Below are 19215 nucleotides of genomic sequence, written 5' to 3'. Positions count from 1 at the left end.
TATAAATAGATGCCTGCTAAAGGGAACCAGCAAAGAGACAATAAACACATCGTATTTTTTTCTCATTCGAAGAAGCAGCAGCAGGGCCGGCCCAGGCCCAGTCCGAGCTGAGCAACCGTCCGGATTTAAAAAAATTTGAAGCATTAAAATTAGAGAGTTTTAACAAAAAAAATTCTCGGTAATGTTCATTTATAATAAAAATAATATTTTAATTTTAAAAAGTTACTTCTGTTACTATTCACTTACAATACATTTTTGTCATTTTGATTAAAACTCAAAGTTTTCAATCTTTTTTCATTAGTTTTCCTTTAAAATTATTGGAGTGGTATATTTATATATGTTTTTATAAGAACATAGATTTTTTTAATTTGGTTAAATGACAAAGAAATTGAAGTAGAACTGGTGGGTTTTGTTTTTGAAATTAATGAGGGGGCATTAGGTTCAAAACTTCATTTGTGTTGATTTACTTTCCAATTTTTATAAATTTCTTTTCATAAGAGTATAAATTTATAAAATTTGACTAAATGATTAAAATGTTTGTCTATAAGTGGTGGTTTATTTTGTTTAAAATTAATAAAAAGTTCTTGGGTTAGAAACACTACGTGTGTTTTTAAATTTCTAACTTTTACAAATTCTTTTCATAAGAGTTTAAATTTATAAAATTTGGTTAAATGATTAAGAAGGTTAATCAAAAGCAATGGTTTTTGTTTTTTTAAATTAAGTTCATAGTTCAAAATGCTATGTGCATGTTTATTCTTTTGAATTTTTACTCATCATCTATCCAGTAGCGAAGCCACGTGAGGCAAAGAGTGGCAACCGCCACTCCCCTCGCCAGAAAATAGGACTGGAACTCTGGGTCGGCCCCTCCCCTCGCCGGAAAACCCACTGGTTCAGTGGTTCAGCCTTCCCTGTCTGTCGTCCGGGGATCTGCAGAAATTTCTTTTTTAAACGGCGCCGTTTCGTATGTTCGGAAGTAAAAAAAAATATATATATATATATATATATATGAGGGGGGGACCGCCCTTTTTGCTCTCAATCAATTCCTCTCAGAGTCTCAGTGTAGTGTGACCGTGTCCCTCCTCCTTTTCCATTTCAAGCTTTCCGCCTGTCCCCTCAAAATCCAAGCAGCAACAGAATAAAAAATTTTTAATTCCCGTTGGCTTTTTGGCAGCCGCACCAGCCACTCTCCACTTCTCCAGCCGCTGAGCTGCCGGCTTCCAGCCATTCAAAGGTAAATTTTTTAATTCCTAAACTCATAATACCTAACTCTAACTAATTATTTAATACGAATTTTGTTTAATTGGTATAGAATCTTATGGTAATGCACTAATATGATTATTTGTTATTGATTATTGATATGATTCTATGATTATTTATATGAATTATTTTTTAGGGTGAAAATTAAAGTTTGAATTCTTGATTATTGATTAATTAATTGAATTAGTACATAATGTATACAATTATTCATATGATTAGTTGAATTGAATATTTATTTATTGAATAATTTGTATGCTTATTGGTATTAATTAATTGGATTTTTGGTTGGATAAATTATTATGCATATTAGTATAGTCTACTCTAGGATTAAGAGTCTAAGAATTTTTTGTTCCTCTCCATTTTACAGTTACGTAATGTAATGGAACGATACTATAAGAAACACAATGCTTAAATCCTCCTTCAAACATTTTGGGTAATCCTTCTCCTTCAAATATTCCAAGTGGTCCTCCTCCTCCTTCAAATATTCCGAGTAGTTCACAACAAAGTGAGGCCACTGAGTTAGATGAAATATTGGCTAATCTTCTTGCAGACCCTGGATATGGACATCGAATGCTTAATTATCCACCTAATTATCGTGAAGCAATTCATAGACACTATCTCCAAAATGATCCTTGTCAACCTAGAGACCACATAATGCCAAGAAAAGCTAGCAACAACAATGTTTTATCATCGGTTGGTTTGATAAGTTTAAGTGGTTGGAGTATAGTATATCAAAAAATGCTGCATTTTGCCGTTATTACTATCTTTTCAAATGTGATTTCGATCAAATGGGTAGCACTGGAAGTGATGTCTTCACTGAGATAGGGTTTACAAATTGGAAGAAAGAACCCGAAAATCTCTAGTCCATGAAGGAGGTGTTGGAAGTCTTCATAATAAAGTTGTACAACAAGCTAGAGATTTGATGACACAAAATGAACACATTGAAACATTTGTGATTAAACAAACCGATGAAGCTCACATTAATTATCGTACTTTATTGAATGCCTCACTTGAGTGCACAAGATGGTTGTTGGGACAAGGTTTGCCTTTTCGTGGCCATGATGAATCGTTGAAATCAAACAATAGAGGTAATTCTTTGGAGCTTATGCAATTTCTTTCCAAGTATAATGAGCAAGCTAGGAAGGTTGTGTTTGAGAATGCGACCAATAATCTTAAGTATACTTCTTCTGATATTCAAAAAGATCTTGTTCGTGCTTGTGCCATTAAAACTATAGATGCAATCACTAAAGACATTACTATATAAAAAGATTCGTTGCTATTTTTTTGAACCTTACAATCTTTTAACTTCGCCCCTCTCCTCATCAATTCCTGGTTTCACCACTGCATCTATCTACTTGTAATCCTAGGTTTTTTTTTCCCCTTCTCTTAATGAAATTAAATTAGTTTTTCTGTGCTTCTAAATTATTGAGTTTGAAGTGGTTTTCTAATGAAGTTTTAAACAAACAATTTTCTTCCATGAAGTTAGGCCACATTTTTTAAGCATCGTCCCGGGCCTAAAAAATATCAGGACTGGCCGTGAGTAGCAGGTACATATATTCATCAAGAATTAAGCAATCATCGTCAATGGAGTGGACATTGCAATCGGGGGAGTATCAGGAGCAGCATTTGGATCGATATTTGATGGCATTACGAAGGTGTTACTGAATGTTACTGAGTTTATGACCTCCCACACGAACATCAAGTCCACGCTAGAAGCTTTGCAGCCATTGATGCAAGAGATAGAAGGGAAGAACACCACGTTGCACCCCCAGGATGAGGAACTAAAAGATCTTAAAGAAGAAATGGAGGCAGGCGTAAAGCGTGTTCAAGAGTTATTGGAGCAAAGTGCGTTGAACTTCTGCATGAGGCCTTTTTACACCGTGGAGCTTGATGGAATGGATAAGTCTCTTAAAAGACTGCTAGGGATACTCCAGGTGAAGGGAATAGGGGATGTCAAGGAGGTCTTGGTTCAAGTCATTGATTGCAAAACCGATGTCAACAAGATCTCGATTCAACTCGATGATTGCAAAACCGAGATTGTTGAGGGGATCTTAGCTTGGACAGGCAAAACCACTGACCAACTTGATTAAGTAGCAAATAATGGGAAGGAGACCTTGGATTTGACAAAGAAGATGCTCGACCGATTTGAACGGATTGATCCTTGTGGTTTTGGTACAAATCAGTGAAACAGGTAATCCTTGTGATTAATTATTCAAGTAAAACTATATTTTACAATATTTTGGTACTCCAAAATATTCATTGTTCACCCTTAACTTTTTATATTTAAAAGGATATATACACTTCTGAGCATGCACAGTAAGTTTTTTGAAAGAGAGACTTTGGATGCGGTCTCTATTTATCAATTTCATTAATTGAAATTTTTTAGTTTTATATTTTTCATTGAAATCCCTAACATTAAAGTAATAATGTATTTCTATAGGGATAGGATCAAGGGATAAAGATTTTGACAAACATTTTACATTCCTTTTAAGCCATTAGATTACATAACATCTAAAGGTTCTCATTTAATCATTAAATGATATGAATGCTTACATGGATTATAATTAACATTTAAAAAGAATAAAAATTGCTAAGGAATAAAACTAGAAAAATAACTAATAAAGAATAAAAATTAAAAAGAGGAAGAAAACTTTGCGCGCAAAGGCCTCCATTGATTTGTGCAAAATACCTTCAAGTCTTTTGAGTCTTCATTCTCATCTTTGGGTAAAAACCCCAAAAACCTCTTTGATTTTATTTCAAATCCACACTCAGATTTAATTGTAAAAAATTTGAGGGAGGCAGTGAGAGTTGTTGATTTAGGGTTTAGTTTTGCCGATCTAATGAAAGAACGAGGAACGAAGATTTGAAGCAGACTGAACTTGATTTTGCTTTTATATCGGAATTTTGTATCGATCAATTGAAGGAACAATACTAAATTTGACAGTGTGAGTGATAGGAATGTGAGGTGTTGTGGTTGGATGAAGTAATTTGGATGGTTGTGCTTCTGCATTTGCATCCAAGACGGACACCATTTTTGTTCTTCCTTATGTTTGCAAGACTTTTTATTTATTTTTATTCTTTTCTTAGTTTTAATTTTTATTTATTTCTTAATTAAAAATTTATACCTCATTTAATGTTTAAAATCCTCTACATAACTCTTAATTAAGACCGTTGAATATTACAAGATCTAAAGGCTATAAAGGAGTGTAAAAATGTTTGTCAAAATCTTTGTCATAGGTTATTAAAAATTTTAAATTAAAAATTGAAATTTGTAGTTGTTTATATTAATGAGATTTTAAATAAATCTCATAATTTGTGGAAATGAAAATATTAAAAAATAAATTATACTCTACAATATATTATACATATATATACATAAATATACATTCATCAAAATTAACCAAAAAAATTATTATACCAAAATATGGGTACATTCTTCAAAACAAAAATAATAGATACTAGGCTTAATAGCATTAGTAAAATTCTTTGACTAAACTTCAAGTTAGGCCTAGCAAACGGGTCGTATCTGTCGTGTTCATGTCGTTTTCGTGTAACACCTATTATCTTAACGGGTCGTGTCATGTCACTCCTGTTATCTTAACAGGTCCTTAACAGATCGGGTCACTTTACCCAACGAGTAAAGTGTCCCAACCTGTTATAACCCGTTAAGAAAAATAGTTTTTTTTCCTTAAATTTGCACATATCACATATTACCACATAAATATTACTTCAAAACATTAAAACATATTCGTCGTTTAAGTACTACATCTACACTCGAAAATAAGCGCCTAATAAAAAAAAACATCCATACACTACTTGTCTATTACAAAATATTAAATGTGCAAGGATATGCAAAATGAAAGAGTTTTTGTTTTCAAGGTTGTGAATCTATTCTCAAGAGTTTAAACTTTGCCAATGGAACTCAAAGTTTGCATGTTATTCCTTTTACAAAATCCTCAATTTTCATCGATCATCATGGGGAAATTGTATTGGAACTTTGGCGTATGCGATCTCAAAACATATACAAACAAGTTTGAAGAATGCGTATCCCATCAAAACGATAGATTCACTAACAGTTTATTTATACTTTCATTAAGTATAACATAAGATTTTGTGGTATCCACTTGTGTAAATATTTTAAATTGAAGATTGAATTCATTCATTGTATTCATATAGGGTCAAGGAGTGTAGCTATAAAAAAAAATCATCAAAATCAGAGTAAAAATAACCGTTAAATCGTGATTTTTCGTTTATAACCGTCGAAAAGTTTTTGTCCCATTACTTGATCTCTGAATGTTCGTTTTTTAAGATTTTTGGCTTATGCGATCTCGAAGCATATACAAACAAGTTTGACGGTTGGATCATTGAAATTAGTTTCGTAGAATGTGTATCCCATCAAAACGATAGATTCACTAACACTTAGAGTTTATTTATACTTTCATTAAGTATAACATAAAATTTTGTGGTATCCACTTGTGTAAATATTTTAAATTGAAGATTGAATTCATTCATTGTATTCATATAGGGTCAAGGAGTGTAGTTGTAAAAAATCATCAAAATCAGAGTTAAAATAACCGTTAAATCGTGATTTTTCGTTTATAACCGTCGAAAAGTTTTGTCCCATTACTTGATCTCTGAATGTTTATTTTTTGCGATTTTGGGCGTATGCAATCTCGAAACATATACAAAAAAGTTTGACGATTGGATCATTGAAATCAGTTTCGTAGGATGCGCATCCCATCAAAACGATAGATTCACTAAACAGTTTATTTATACTTTCATTAAGTATAACATAAGATTTTGTGGTATCCACTAGTGTAAATATTTTAAACTGAAGATCGAATTCATTCATTGTATTCATACAGGATCAAGGAGTGTAGCTATAAAACATAATTAAAATCGGAGTTAAAATAACCGTTAAATCGTGATTTTTCGTTTTATAACCGTCGAAAAGTTTTGTCCCGTTACTTAATCATTGAATGTTTGTTTTTTGCGATTTTTTTACTGATGCGATCTGGAAGCATATACAAACAAGTTTGACGGTTGGATCGTTGAAATTAGTTTCGTAGAATTCGTATCTCATCAAGTTCAATGATATATATATATATATATATATATATATATATATTTATTAAGTAGATTTAAATTTATTTATTTTGTACGTATAAGTTTATAACACTTGAAAAATTAAATGGTATGTATATTTAAGCCGATCCAATGGTCATCAATTTTTAAAATTTAATTTAATATATATATAATTATTATAGTTTTTAGGGGTATAAAATTGTTAAATTAATATATATATATATAATTATTATAGTATTTTTTAGGGTTATAAAATTATAAAATTAATATTTTGCTTATCGTGTGTTACTCACGTGTATACTCGAACCAACCCGTTATCTTAACAGGTGCTTATCGGGTTACCCGATAACGACCTGATTCGTTATCATGTCGACCCGAACACCTGTTAATTTCGTGTCGTGTCGTGTCGGGTTATCGAGTCGTGTCAGGAATTGTCAGGCTTACTTCACGTGGATACAGTTTCTAATCAACAAAAAATAAAGGCTGATAAGGACTTCGATCAATATCTAAAAACTAATAAAATCTCAATCAATGAGCATTAGTAAATAAGGGTTGAATACTAATTTTCTCTTTTTAAATGTCAATAATAGTACTTTTCTTAGGGTTCTGAAAAGATTGAAATCTAATTAAAAGTTAGATTACATATTGATTCTAGTACTTTCATATGTACTTTATTTCTAATTCAGATTTTGTGGCCACTTAGTATTACAGTCTAGTGGTATTCCTCTTCACTTGTAAGTGAGAGGTTTTAGATTCGATTCTTACCAATGGCGAATTTAAACAATATTATTACTAGCCAATTATGAGGTTAAGCTCACCCCCTTCTCATTAGTATAGATAATATCGATTGTTCCAAAAAAAAAAAAAATTTAGATTGTGTTTTTGTTTTAAAATTTAATTTGTATTATGTTCGATGTCCCTCATAAATTGTTTGAGGTAAAACTTCCTCTGATTATATCCTTACAAAATGTACCTAAATGAGAAAACATTAAAATAAAATAAAAAAATGTAGTGACACATATGAAACATATGTAAAGGAAAGGGATCCTCTCCAGATCCCTTCCACCAAGTTCTCCTCATCAACTAATCCGGGTCTGTGATAATAACTTTAGCCGTTGGATCAAATTTCAAGGACCCGGATTATTTGATGGGAAGGACTTGGTGGAAGGGATCCGGAGAGGATCCCTTTCAATATGTAAATACATATAAGTTTATTGAAAGTACATTTAAATGTATGTACCGAAATATAATGAATTAGTATCCATAAACGTTTGTGCCAAAATGTACTACATTCGATTAACTTACCTCATTGTACTTAAATGGATATATTAAAATAATATTAAATGAATTAATATACCTAAATGAAGAACACGAACGGTATGGGAATATAGAAAGGGGTGTGATATTCACACACTCCTAACTACTTTTCCCACACCCTTCCTATTTTTTAATACGTAATTGGTATCCTACAAATTAATCTTCCATAGATACCCTTCCTACTTTTTGACCTTTGGAATTTTAGAATACTTTTGTTATTTTATTTTAAACTTTTTTTTAAACACTCAACATATATGCACATTTGTAACTCTTTAAGTTCTACTGCCTAACCTATGAGATCCCAAAACAAGTATAAAACACCTATTATAAAATAAATAAATAAATAAATAAAGTTTCAGCAATATATAAATAAAAATAAAACAATTACCTAATGATATAGCATATATGCATAAGTTACATGAATTGTACAAAATACTAGTAAGCAATCCACATACACTTTAATCCCCATAATAGTAGCATCATGCCCCAAAAAATATATTAGATATCATTACAAGCTTTCACATCCTGCCTACAATATGTTTGGCCTTTAATCTTGCGTTCAAAAGGAGATGTCAATGTTACCAAAAAGATATGAAACCAATGCACTCCAACCTACAGGAAAATAAAAAACATGTCAACAAAAGGAAAGAAAATTACAAACTTGATTAGTATTTTTATGGGGAAAAATCAACAAAAATATATGTACCTTCATGTGCTCTTTACACATCTAAGCTATTATTAACAAAAAGTTTCTTTGGCAAATCATTATGCTCCTCACACCTATAAACAATGAACATTGAGTTATATGTATATATAAATAATCATGACCATAGTAGACAATATTAAAAGATAAATAAAAAAATGACATACTTGTCGAGCACGTTTCTGAGCCTTCTCCACTATTTCAAACTTTGAAGGACCACGCTTTGTAGAGCTTGATTCTTTTCTATTTTTAGACCCCATTGGACGACCTTTGTGAGGTTTAACATTAGGCTCAAGAGTTAATGGAAGAGAAGTATCAACAAATTCACAAAGTTGCCTTTTGGTATCCTCTTTTTGAGTAAGAGGCAACTTTTCATACTTATCTTTAAACTCCAATAGAAGGCCGCTTATTTGATCTCGTTCGTTGTCCAAGCTTACATGATGATCATTGACAAACAATCTTCTATCAATCCTCCATTGTGGATGTATGTCATTTAGTTGCAAGACTTCAATATTCATCTCTTTAATCATGTGAGCACAAGGAAGACCCATTGTCTTGAGAAAATGACCTTTACATTGAGATGGAATATCACAAGAACTTGATGCTTCATATTGATTATATAACTCATTCAATGCAAGTCCAGATACATAAGTAACAACGTCTTTGAAGAAGGGAAGTCAAAATTTGTGTGAAACTCTAACTTTTTCACTTGAAAGTTGAGTTTTGATTTCTTGAAATTGATTTTTAATAGCAAGGCATATTTTTTCTTTTACCTAGCAAAGACCTCCGGTTGACACTTGAAGATATTTTTTTAGCGTTGCATGTGCACCTTCGTCTCTTGAAGTAACACGATTACCAAAGTGGATTACTTTCTCAGACCATGCACTTACAAACTTTTCTTTATATGGAAGCCAAGTACTAAGAATATATTTCAAAACAAATTTCTTCTCCTTGTACTTAACTTCAAAACGACTCCAAGCTTCATTGAATGATGTTTCATTAGGAGATTGGATTAAAATTGTCCAAGTAGAAATGAAATCAATCCAATCAACTTCTTCCTCAAAATGAGCTTTACAATTTGCAAGTATATTTTTCTCAATATGCCACACGCACAAAAGATTGGAAGTACTTGGAAAGACAATGCGTATTGCATTCATTAATGCCAACTCCCTATCCGTTATAATCACCATAGGATGATTATCAACTCCCAAAATCTTACTAAACATTTTTAGAGCCCACACATAATCCTCTTCTTTGTCATTTTGCATGAAAACAAAACAAGAATAAAAGGATGTGTTGAAACTTGAAACTCCTATAATATCCAATAATGGCATCTTATACTTGTTGGTCTTATATGTGCAATCCATCATAAAAACATATGGGTAGCTCTTGGTCAACTCTATAGACAAGGGATAAGCAAAGATCAAATGAGTCAAGTGGCCTTCATGATCATACTCAATATTATAAGTGAAACCACCTTCACCAAGTTCTTCTAATAATGCTTGAATAACTGGACGCTTAGCCAGACTCTCCTTCATAATCTTAGCTATCTGATTATAGATGTTTCGAGAAACTACTTGAAGATGAGGATTGCCTTGCCGAAGCGAAGAGGGAATTTGGCGTGGTTGTATACCAGCCTTACTCATTTCTTTAATTCGTAGGATTTCCTCTTGTGAAAATTGACGACAAGAAGGATGTCCACACATGTCATTTGAAAGTTCATGGTTATGCAATAAACTTTTTATCTCTAGCTTCCAAAATTCTTCACTTTTCTTTTTATGCCCCTTGACTTCAAATGGACAATTTATGAGGCGAGATCCTGAGTTTCTTTTTCTTTCATCTAGTGAAGTTTTAGAGGCTCGATAAACCCCACCTCTATCACAACCAATAGCAACATATGTGTTTGTCTTGGATATTCTAATAAAGGTTGCAAACCCTTGCATTAATGCTATCTTACGAACTTCACCGATGAGGTCTTCTCGACTTTCAAAACATTTCATCAACAAAGAGAGCATTTTATCAGGCTCATCAAGCATTGGTTGACTTCCTATATATCACAAACCAACACATTTATATATGTAGAATATATACTTTGGTTTTATCAATGGACTAGACATTTAAGTATCAAATTTATACCAAAGCATCGTATGCATTATATCAAGTTTACACCAAAACATTGTATGTATCAAACTTAACTCTAACATTGTAGGTATTTACTAGCAGCATACTTGAAATTTAAGCTGCAAAGCAGCTCTCTACATTGATTTTTCCACATTGAGATTAGGCACCCAATAATTCCATATGGTCATGGAGCCTAGGTAAAACCATTTAAACCTAATACCAATTTACCATTAAGTTAAAATGTATTGGGGACCAATACAAACAACATTCCAATAGAAAATTAATTTCCCCAAAACCAACACAAATCAATTTTTAATTTTCTAATCCATAATGTGAAAATCTTCTTTAAAAATTAAAACTACACCAATTTAATTCATTCGATTGACATTTGAACCACAAATTAGGGAAAGAAAAAAAAATAAACCTAAAAAACAAGTTGAGATAAAAACCTAACGCAAGAAGAGAACAAAAACCCTAAATTTCAAAATCAATCTTAATAATTTGAGAAAATACTTTAGAAACTTACCATCAAAAGTGTTAAGATGAGGAATGCATTCTGAAACTTCCTCTATGCCATCCTCCTTGCATGCCATATCCAATATGTTCTGCAACTCAATGTCCATCTGGAGCTCTTCATTTGTTATTATCAGGTCATCCATTGTGGTTTTTCACAAGAAGTAATAAAGAAGGGTAGTAGATTGGCTTTTCATGGAAGGTATGAATGCAAGCAAAGAGGACAGGGGAACGGAGGCACAGAGGAAGGGGAGAAGTCTGGGAGTATCTTTGAGTGTTGGTTCTTCCTAAGCGAAAAAATCAAAAATAAAAAACAACTTTCAAAAGTTAAAAAATAGGAAGGGTTTATATGGAAGATTAAATTGTAGGATACCAATTAAGTATTAAAAAATAGGAAGGGTGTGGGAAAAGTAATTAGGGGTGTGTGAAGATCACATCCCTATAAAAAAAAAATTGTTTACGTAAATGTCTATAACAATAGATAATGATGAATTAAATGAAAATTAGGATTAATGTAGTTGATACATTAAAATTAGGAAGAAAAAGAGAAATAAAATATCAAAATATAGTTAATAAATGAGGATATTAAATGTATTAAGGACTAAAATTAGATTTTAATCTTAGTCTAAAAGTCATGTTTTTTCAAAGATTAAAACGAAATTTTCTATTTATCTTACATATATAGTTTGTTTTGTGTGACATCCCACATCGCCCATGGGAGTGATCCTTATATGTATATTCCTATCCCTATCTAGCACGAGGCCTTTTGGGAGCTCACTGGCTTCGGGTTCCGTAGGAACTCCGAAGTTAAGCGAGAAGGGGGCTAGAGCGATCCCATGATGGGTGACCCACTGGGAAGTTGCTCATGAGTTCCCAAAAACAAAACCGTGAGGGAATGGTAAGCCCAAAGCGGACATATCGTGCTACGGTGGTGAAGCGGGCCCGGGAAGTGATCCGCCCCGGCCCGGGATGTGACAATTTGGTATCAGAGCCTAACCCTGCCGCGTGTGTGCCGACGAGGACGTCGGGCCCCTAAGGGGGGTGGATTGTGACATCCCATATCGCCCAGGGGAGTGATCCTTATATGTATATTCATATCCCTACCTAGCACGAGGCCTTTTGGGAGCTCACTGGCTTCGGGTTCCGTAGGAACTCCGAAATTAAGCAAGAAGGGGGCTATAGCAATCCCATGATGGGTGACCCACTGGGAAGTTGCTCGTGAGTTCCCAAAAACAAAATCGTGAGGGAATGGTAAGCCCAAAGCAAACAATATCGTGCTACGGTGGTGGAGCGGACCTGGGAAGTGATCCGTCCCGGGCCGAGATGTGACATTTTGAGGTAATATAGTTATAAGTATAATTTTTTCTTTAAACAAAAACCTGGTTTAGAAGTTCGACCATGAAACAAAATACAAGAAAGTAGTGTATTTTTTTTCTGATGTATTGTTGGTGTTAATTTGTTTGTATGATTACGGCAGTGGCATCTTTGGTGGAAGAGGAAGCTCTAGGATCATCGTTACTAACAATGTGCCATATTTCCATTTTGGCCATGATTGTGAAAACTTTCCAAAACAAACAAAAAAATGATAAGAATTTTCTCTCCTTTGTTAGAGTTTTTCTCTCCCTCGTGAGAGTCTTTCCTCCTCTGTGAGCGTTTAATCCCAAGTTTATTACCCTTCACTTACCTAATAATCCCATTAATTGAGTTCGTTTGATTTGAGCTACTTAGTCTGGTGGCAGGATTCTCAGCGATTTTTGGTTAGAGCTATAGTGTCTGGGTGTTAATGAGGCATAATAAGGATTTTTGCTCTCAACTACCTGGCAGGAGGGTTTGGTGGTGGAAGAGGCAATCAAACATAGGTATGGAATTTATTGCGATGATTAAGGCACTTAAAGCTAAGGCAGACAAACTAGATTGGATGTGGGGCTTCTGTTTAGGTATTTGGGTGTGGTGGTGTATCCTAGGAGCGTGCAAAGATTCATCCCATTGTTCGGGGGTGTACGGAGTCTGGGCTCTGGTTTGTACTATTAGCACTCGGCTTGCTCCTTTTAGTCGGGATAATGTGTGGATGATGGTTCAGTCAGAGGTGGATTAGCTGGTAGTTCGATTGGAAGATACGTTGGAAATATCGAGTATGGAGCAAGGGGTCAAGCTGGTGGGGGTAGTCCTTAACGATCAGCCGCTGAACAAGTGGGGGGTCAAGAACATTCTGATCAATGTTTGGAAAAAATATGGGGAAGTAAAAATAAATTAGGTCCAGGGGAACACCTTCATTATTATTGTAAAGGACGAAGACATTGCAGATCACATTATTGATCTAGTGCCTTGGGGGGTGATGAATAAGAATTTCTCGGTCAAGTGGTGGACCAACGATCTAGCTTTGGAGGAGATCAAAATGGAGCTAATACCCTTTTGGGTCCAAATCAGTGGTCTTCCCTTAAACCTGTGTACGGAAACCAATGCACGACAACTATTAAACGAGGTTGGGGAATTCTTGGAGATGGAGAACCTAAACCATGCAGAGGCTTTTTGAGGGTAAAAGTTAAGGTGGATACTATGAAACCTCTTGTGACGGGATGTTGGGTGCCTCGGACGAGGGACATCGATTCCTGGATAAAATTTCGGTACGAACGCCTCCAAGAGTTTTGTTATAAATATGGGCGAATCAGGCATGTCAATATCGAATGTTCATGCCCACAATCAAGGAGCAGCAGAGCGGGGTTTTGAGACTGGACGAGAGCAAAGCGGCCCCGCGATGCTCTAGAAAATGTTCGAGGAAGCTTGATAATTTTGAGGGAACATCGTTATGCCAGTGCACTGCGTGAAAGAAGGTTGGGACGGATGAATTCTCAGGTAAAAGGAAATGCCACGACATGTAGGCAATTAACGTCGGGAAGGGTTGGGTCTGACTTTGAAAGGGAAGAAAGCAGGGTGGCACACAATACAAGGACCATAGATACTAAAAATCCCCTTGCTGGAAACCTTGGTGTCAGACAACAGATAGGGATTTTAAAAGTTTCATTAGGTGGTCTTATCCCAAGCAGGTCCAAGCAATTTTTGGTAGCAGGGGAAGGACTTGTGGTAAGTCAGTCGCTTCACAAGAGGGAAAGTAGCGTCATAATCAGAGAGCTAGAAAAGGTGGACTCGATGACTGGGAATGGGTTGCTGGCACAAACCCGGCCCAGAATAGGGAATTGGGAGATAGATAGAGCCAGGATGAAGTTCAAACTGAGGTGAGCTCGGGGTCTACTTGTCATTTTGGCCCAATTTGCAGTAGAAAGCCCAACCAGAAGCGGTGGAGAAGCAAACAACGGCGCAATTAGGCCCCGTGTCTCATTGGGCCCAAATGTCCAACTGACGAGATGTCGATTTGAAGGTTTTAAAGAGAAATCATGATGAGGTAAGGGAACAAGGAAGAGGATAGCGACCAGTGAAAATGACAAAGGCTGAGAGTAGCTTGGGGGTACGTGGGATAAGGATGAAAAATAGGTTCCATGGTATGCCACTTAGGGAACAATGTCCGCGATCAAGAAGGTTATTCTGGCAAAGAAATATATACAAGATGTCCCGATTATAGCGGAAGACAATATTTGGGATTTCTTGGACGGGGCAGCAAGGGTCGAAATGGAGGAACTCAGGGCACGAAGAGTAGGGAAGAAACCCCAAGGTGGTAGCAACTGGCCCAATGCAGCTGCAGAATCGCCATGAGTTATGTACTATGGAACTACTATGGTTAGGGCTCTTCATGGGCTGATAAGGAAACACAAACCCTATATGGTATTTCTATATGAAACAAAAATGAAATGCCATATAATAGAAGGAATAAGAAGGAGATTGGGATTTAACAGAGGATTTAATGTCCCTCCAGTGGGTGTTGCAGGGGGTTGAGCTTATGGTGGCACGAGTAAACCAAATCGCAGATTTTATTTGCAACAAAAAATATTATTCATTCCACGATACGGGGTGTGGATGGAGGGGAATGGATCCATGCATCCTGGATATACGGGACCCCGTATAGAGCTGAGAAACGAGATTTTTGGAGTTAGTTGTCGTCCGTATTGACCCCATTAGGGAGCCCTTGGTTTTGTGGGGGTGACATGAACGAGATCCTGTGGGAGTTTGAAAAGCAGGGCAGGAGCGAAGATTTTCACACAAGACCTCAGTTCTTTCACGAGTTTATGTCGAATATGGAACTCATTGATCTCGGGTTTAGTGGACCAAAATTTACGTGGAAAGGGAATAGAAGCAATGGCGTTGTGCAAGAAAGGTTAGATAGGGACTAGTTGTCACATCTTAACTCCATCGTAGCACGATATTATCCGCTTTGGGCCACATCATCACGGATTTGTTCCTAGGAAAAAGAACCTCACTACCCAAAACTTGTCATGCTAGGAAAAGAGGGGCATGTACATATAAGGCCAAGGACCAAGCCTCACCCCGCCAATGTGGGATACTACAATCCACCCCCTTAGAGAGACCGACGTCCTCGTCGGCACATCCGAACGGACGGTAAGTCTAGCTTTGATACCAAATAGTCACATCCCGACTCCGCCGTAGTACGATATTGTCCGTTTTGGGTACGTCCTCACGGATTTGTTCCTGGGAAAGAGAACCTCACTACCCAAAACGTGTCATGCTAGGAAGAGAGAGGCATGTACATATAAGGCCAGGGACCAACCCTTACCTAGCCGATGTGGGATACTACACTAGTAAATGGCAGCTGGCAAGTTCGATGGCCAGAGATGTTTGTCAGTCATGGTAATGTGAGGGGGTCTGATCACTGCCCAATCATTGTTTGTACTGAGCTTACTCCGGAAATATGGAAAAAGATTTTCAGGTTTAAGGTGTTTTAGACCAAGGAGAAAGGGTGAATGGAGGTGGTAGAACAAAGTTGGGTTAGGATAGGTGAGGGCAGTAGGGTTGAGAAATGGTTGTGCCATCAGAACTCATGTAGGGGGAATCTCAACAGGTGGAGTAAGAGTAGATTTAGGAGTGCTCGTGAGGAAATTGAAACTATGTCAACTTGATTGGGAAATCTTCAATGTCAGTGGAAAGAGAACGAGGAAGAGATTCGAGCCATTGTTGCTGTTATTGAGAGGCTAGAGGAATGAGATGAATTAATCTGGCGGCAACGATCCCGCATTAAATGGCTCAAAGAATGCGATTCAAACTCTCGTTTCTTTCGCCAAACCACAATTTAGTGAGACGTTTTAATAAAATTGTTAAGCTGCAAGATGGGAGAGGGTGTGACAAGAGGATAATGAGGGAATCAAACGGGTGATAAACGACCATTTCACTATTTACGTCAGGGAGCAGAAGGGAGTGAGGACAGGTCCTTAACTACATCCATGCCTCGGTCTCAGAGGAAATGAATGATCCTCTCTGTGAACTATTCACTTTGTCTGAGATTAAGGATGCGGCTTTCCAAATGGGTGGGATGTAGGCTCCCAGCCCAGATGGTTTCCAAGAGGTATCTATCAATCCTTTTAGGATATTATTGAGGAAGAGGTGAACGGGTTGGTAAAGGATTTTGCAACTAGAAGTGAGGTCCCGAGGAAGTTAAACTCCACTCACATTATTCTCATCCTAAAAATAGCGAACCCCTCTTCGATGAGTCAATTTAGGCCAATAAGTTTATGTAATTACTCTTATAAAATCTTTTCTAAATTGCTCGCCAATAGATTAAAGCATTGGTTACCTAGACTCATCTCTGCAACCCAAAACGCATTTGTGAAGAGCCGGCAAATCTAGGACAATATATAGGTGGCCCATGAGGTGTTCCACTTTCTAAAGCTTCGAAAGGTGAAAACCAAATTTGAGCTTGCTATGAAGATTGATATGAACAAGGCATATGATAGAATTGAGTGGGATTTCTTCGAGGCGTTTATAATCCGAATGAGTTTTAGTGGGAGATGGATAAAGGTGGTAATTGGGATGTGTCTCCACTGTGGACTTCTCAGTTCTAGTGAATGGACAACCGGGGAGAAAGCTTAAGCTGTCCCGAAGGCTTCAACAGGGCGATCCCCTATCTCCATACCTCTTCCTCATCATCACGGATGTTCTCTCAAGGCTAATCAATAGTGCGATGGAAGGTGGTTTTATTGAAGGTATTCGGTTAAGCATGCATGGGCCGTGTTTTTCCCATCTATTGTTTGCAGACAATACCTTTATCTTCCTTCATGCAACACCGCTCAATTGTCCAAACATCACCCACCTTCTTAAGGCCTACTACACTGCCTCGGGCTAGGAAATTAGCATGTAGCAATCGTCATTTTTCTTTGGTGTCAACATCCCGAGGAAGCTTCGGAACGAGTTGGTGAACATCTTGGGTATACCGCAATTTATGGATCTGGGAAACTATTAAGGAATCCCAACCGTGTGGGGAAGATCCAAGCGAGAGACACTGGCTTTTGTTAAAGATAAGGTTCAAGCGAAGATTCAGGGGTGGAAACAGGGTTTCTTATCATAGGCCGATAGGGAAGTTCTGATAAAAGCAATGACTCAGGCAATCCTTGCCTACCCAATGAACATATTTTGTTTCTCGGACAATATTTGTAATGATATTGATGCGGCAGTGGCCAAATTTTAGTGGGGACAAAGGGAGGGGGAGAGAAAAATACATTGGGTGAGTTGCAAAAATTTGTGCATGTCGAAGCAAGGGGGCGGCATAGGCTTCTGCAACCTAAAGGAGTTCAACTTGGCACCATTGGCCAAGCAATGTTGGCGTCTTATTCAGTCCCCGGACTCCTTTTGGGCCCAAGTAATCAAGCAGCACTACTTCCCAGATTGCTCATTCTTTGAGGCTCGAAAGGGGGGTCGATCATCCTAGGCTTGGGCTAGCATGTTGATGGGAAGGAACATTATCACTCAGGGTGCGCACTGGCATATTTTGAATGGAGAAAATACACGGGTGTGGGCTAATCGGTGGATCCCAGCTTTGTAGTTGGGGCATCCTACCCCTGCTCAGAGGGTTATGGAAAACCCTGACTTAAGAGTCTCAAATTTAATCTATTCGTCTACCAGGTCCTGGCTTCATGCTGTTATTGATAGGGAGGCCTCGGTTGAAGATCATCAAGGAATCCTCGATACGCCAATTAGCGAGGCTGACTGCATGGATAGGCTAGTTTGGCCAATGAATAGAATGGGGCATTATACCGTAAAATCTGGATGCCATTGGATCCACGCAGCGAACCGTCGTGCCAGCAACTATCGGCCCTGCATACGGAGCTTAAGGGTTTCAAAAAATAAAGAATTTTATGTGGCGGGCATTAAAGGAGGCAACGGCTACTAAGAGAGATTATTTAGACAGTGATATGTGTCTTCGCCTTTGTGCCCTAACCCGTACTGTTAAAGCTATTGCAACGGCTCACTCCGGTTATCGGGAGGCATATCCTGAGGTTCGAGTTCAACGAAGTCCTAGGGGGCTAATGCGCGTGGTTGGGAACCACCCTCATTTGGGATCATAAAGGTAAACGTGGATGCTAGTGGGAAGAGGGCGGATGGTTTCTACCATATTGGGTTGGTGGTTCGTGGTTCTGATTCCTGGTGCTTGGTGGTTAGGAGGAGAATGATCAGAGCAGTGAATGCCCAAATGACGGAAGCATAGGGAATGTTGGAAGGGTGTTCCATGGCACAGCAGCGGGGGTTCTCCCGCATTGTGATTGAGTCGGACTTAAAAGGGATCATTGATTGGCTGAACAGGTGTATTGAGTCAAGGGCGTGGGAGCTATTCCCTGTTCTTTGTAAGATGAGGTGTGAAGGTGAAACTTTTGATTCATGTGACTGGGTTCCAAGATCAGCCAACGAAGCGACGGATTACGTGGCATTCACATGCTGGGGCGGAGATGTGTGACTTTTTCTGGGTCCATAAACCCCCATCTTCGTTTGTTTGTATCCTGAACAAAGATGATTTTCCTTGTCCTCCGTCCACTTTGTAGCTTAGTTTGAAGATGTAAGGGTGACATGTTGGTTATGTGTTGCATTCTTTTGTAATGTGGTTAGCCTATGTGGCTTTTTGTTTCTCTTCTTGGCTCCAGCCCTGGTTAACGATATTTTCTAGTTCTCAAAAAAAAAAAAAAAATAGTGCCATTTTGTTGATGAAGCGTTGTCAAAGCCTAGCCCACATTTTGAAAGATTGGAAGGTATAAAAAGTTATACAGTATCCAATGGTCGAGCAAAACCAAAAAAGGAAATTACAAGACCAATGCAAAACCAATAAA

General features: G+C 37.1%; 1 long non-coding RNA gene and 2 pseudogenes across 1 annotated transcript; 2 read left to right on the top strand and 1 right to left on the bottom strand.

Annotated features, from left to right (window-relative positions):
• Positions 1–1070: 1070 nt before the first annotated feature.
• Positions 1071–3567, top strand: LOC148690745 (uncharacterized). Its single transcript, XR_015956223.1, has 2 exons — positions 1071–1231; positions 2740–3567. It is a non-coding gene; the product is annotated as an uncharacterized LOC148690745 (long non-coding RNA).
• LOC148690746 (uncharacterized) lies at positions 1637–2521 on the top strand (annotated as a pseudogene).
• Positions 3568–8433: 4866 nt separating the features above from the next.
• LOC148690744 (PKS-NRPS hybrid synthetase cheA-like) lies at positions 8434–11142 on the bottom strand (annotated as a pseudogene).
• Between the last annotated feature and the right edge of the window lie 8073 nt (positions 11143–19215).

This window comes from Pyrus communis, chromosome 15 (assembly GCF_041283825.1).
Source record: "Pyrus communis isolate YQ-2024b chromosome 15, ASM4128382v1, whole genome shotgun sequence".
NCBI classification, from domain to species: domain Eukaryota; kingdom Viridiplantae; phylum Streptophyta; class Magnoliopsida; order Rosales; family Rosaceae; genus Pyrus; species Pyrus communis.
The sequence above is the reverse complement of the archived record's forward strand: the minus strand, read 5'-3'. Positions and strand labels throughout refer to the sequence as shown.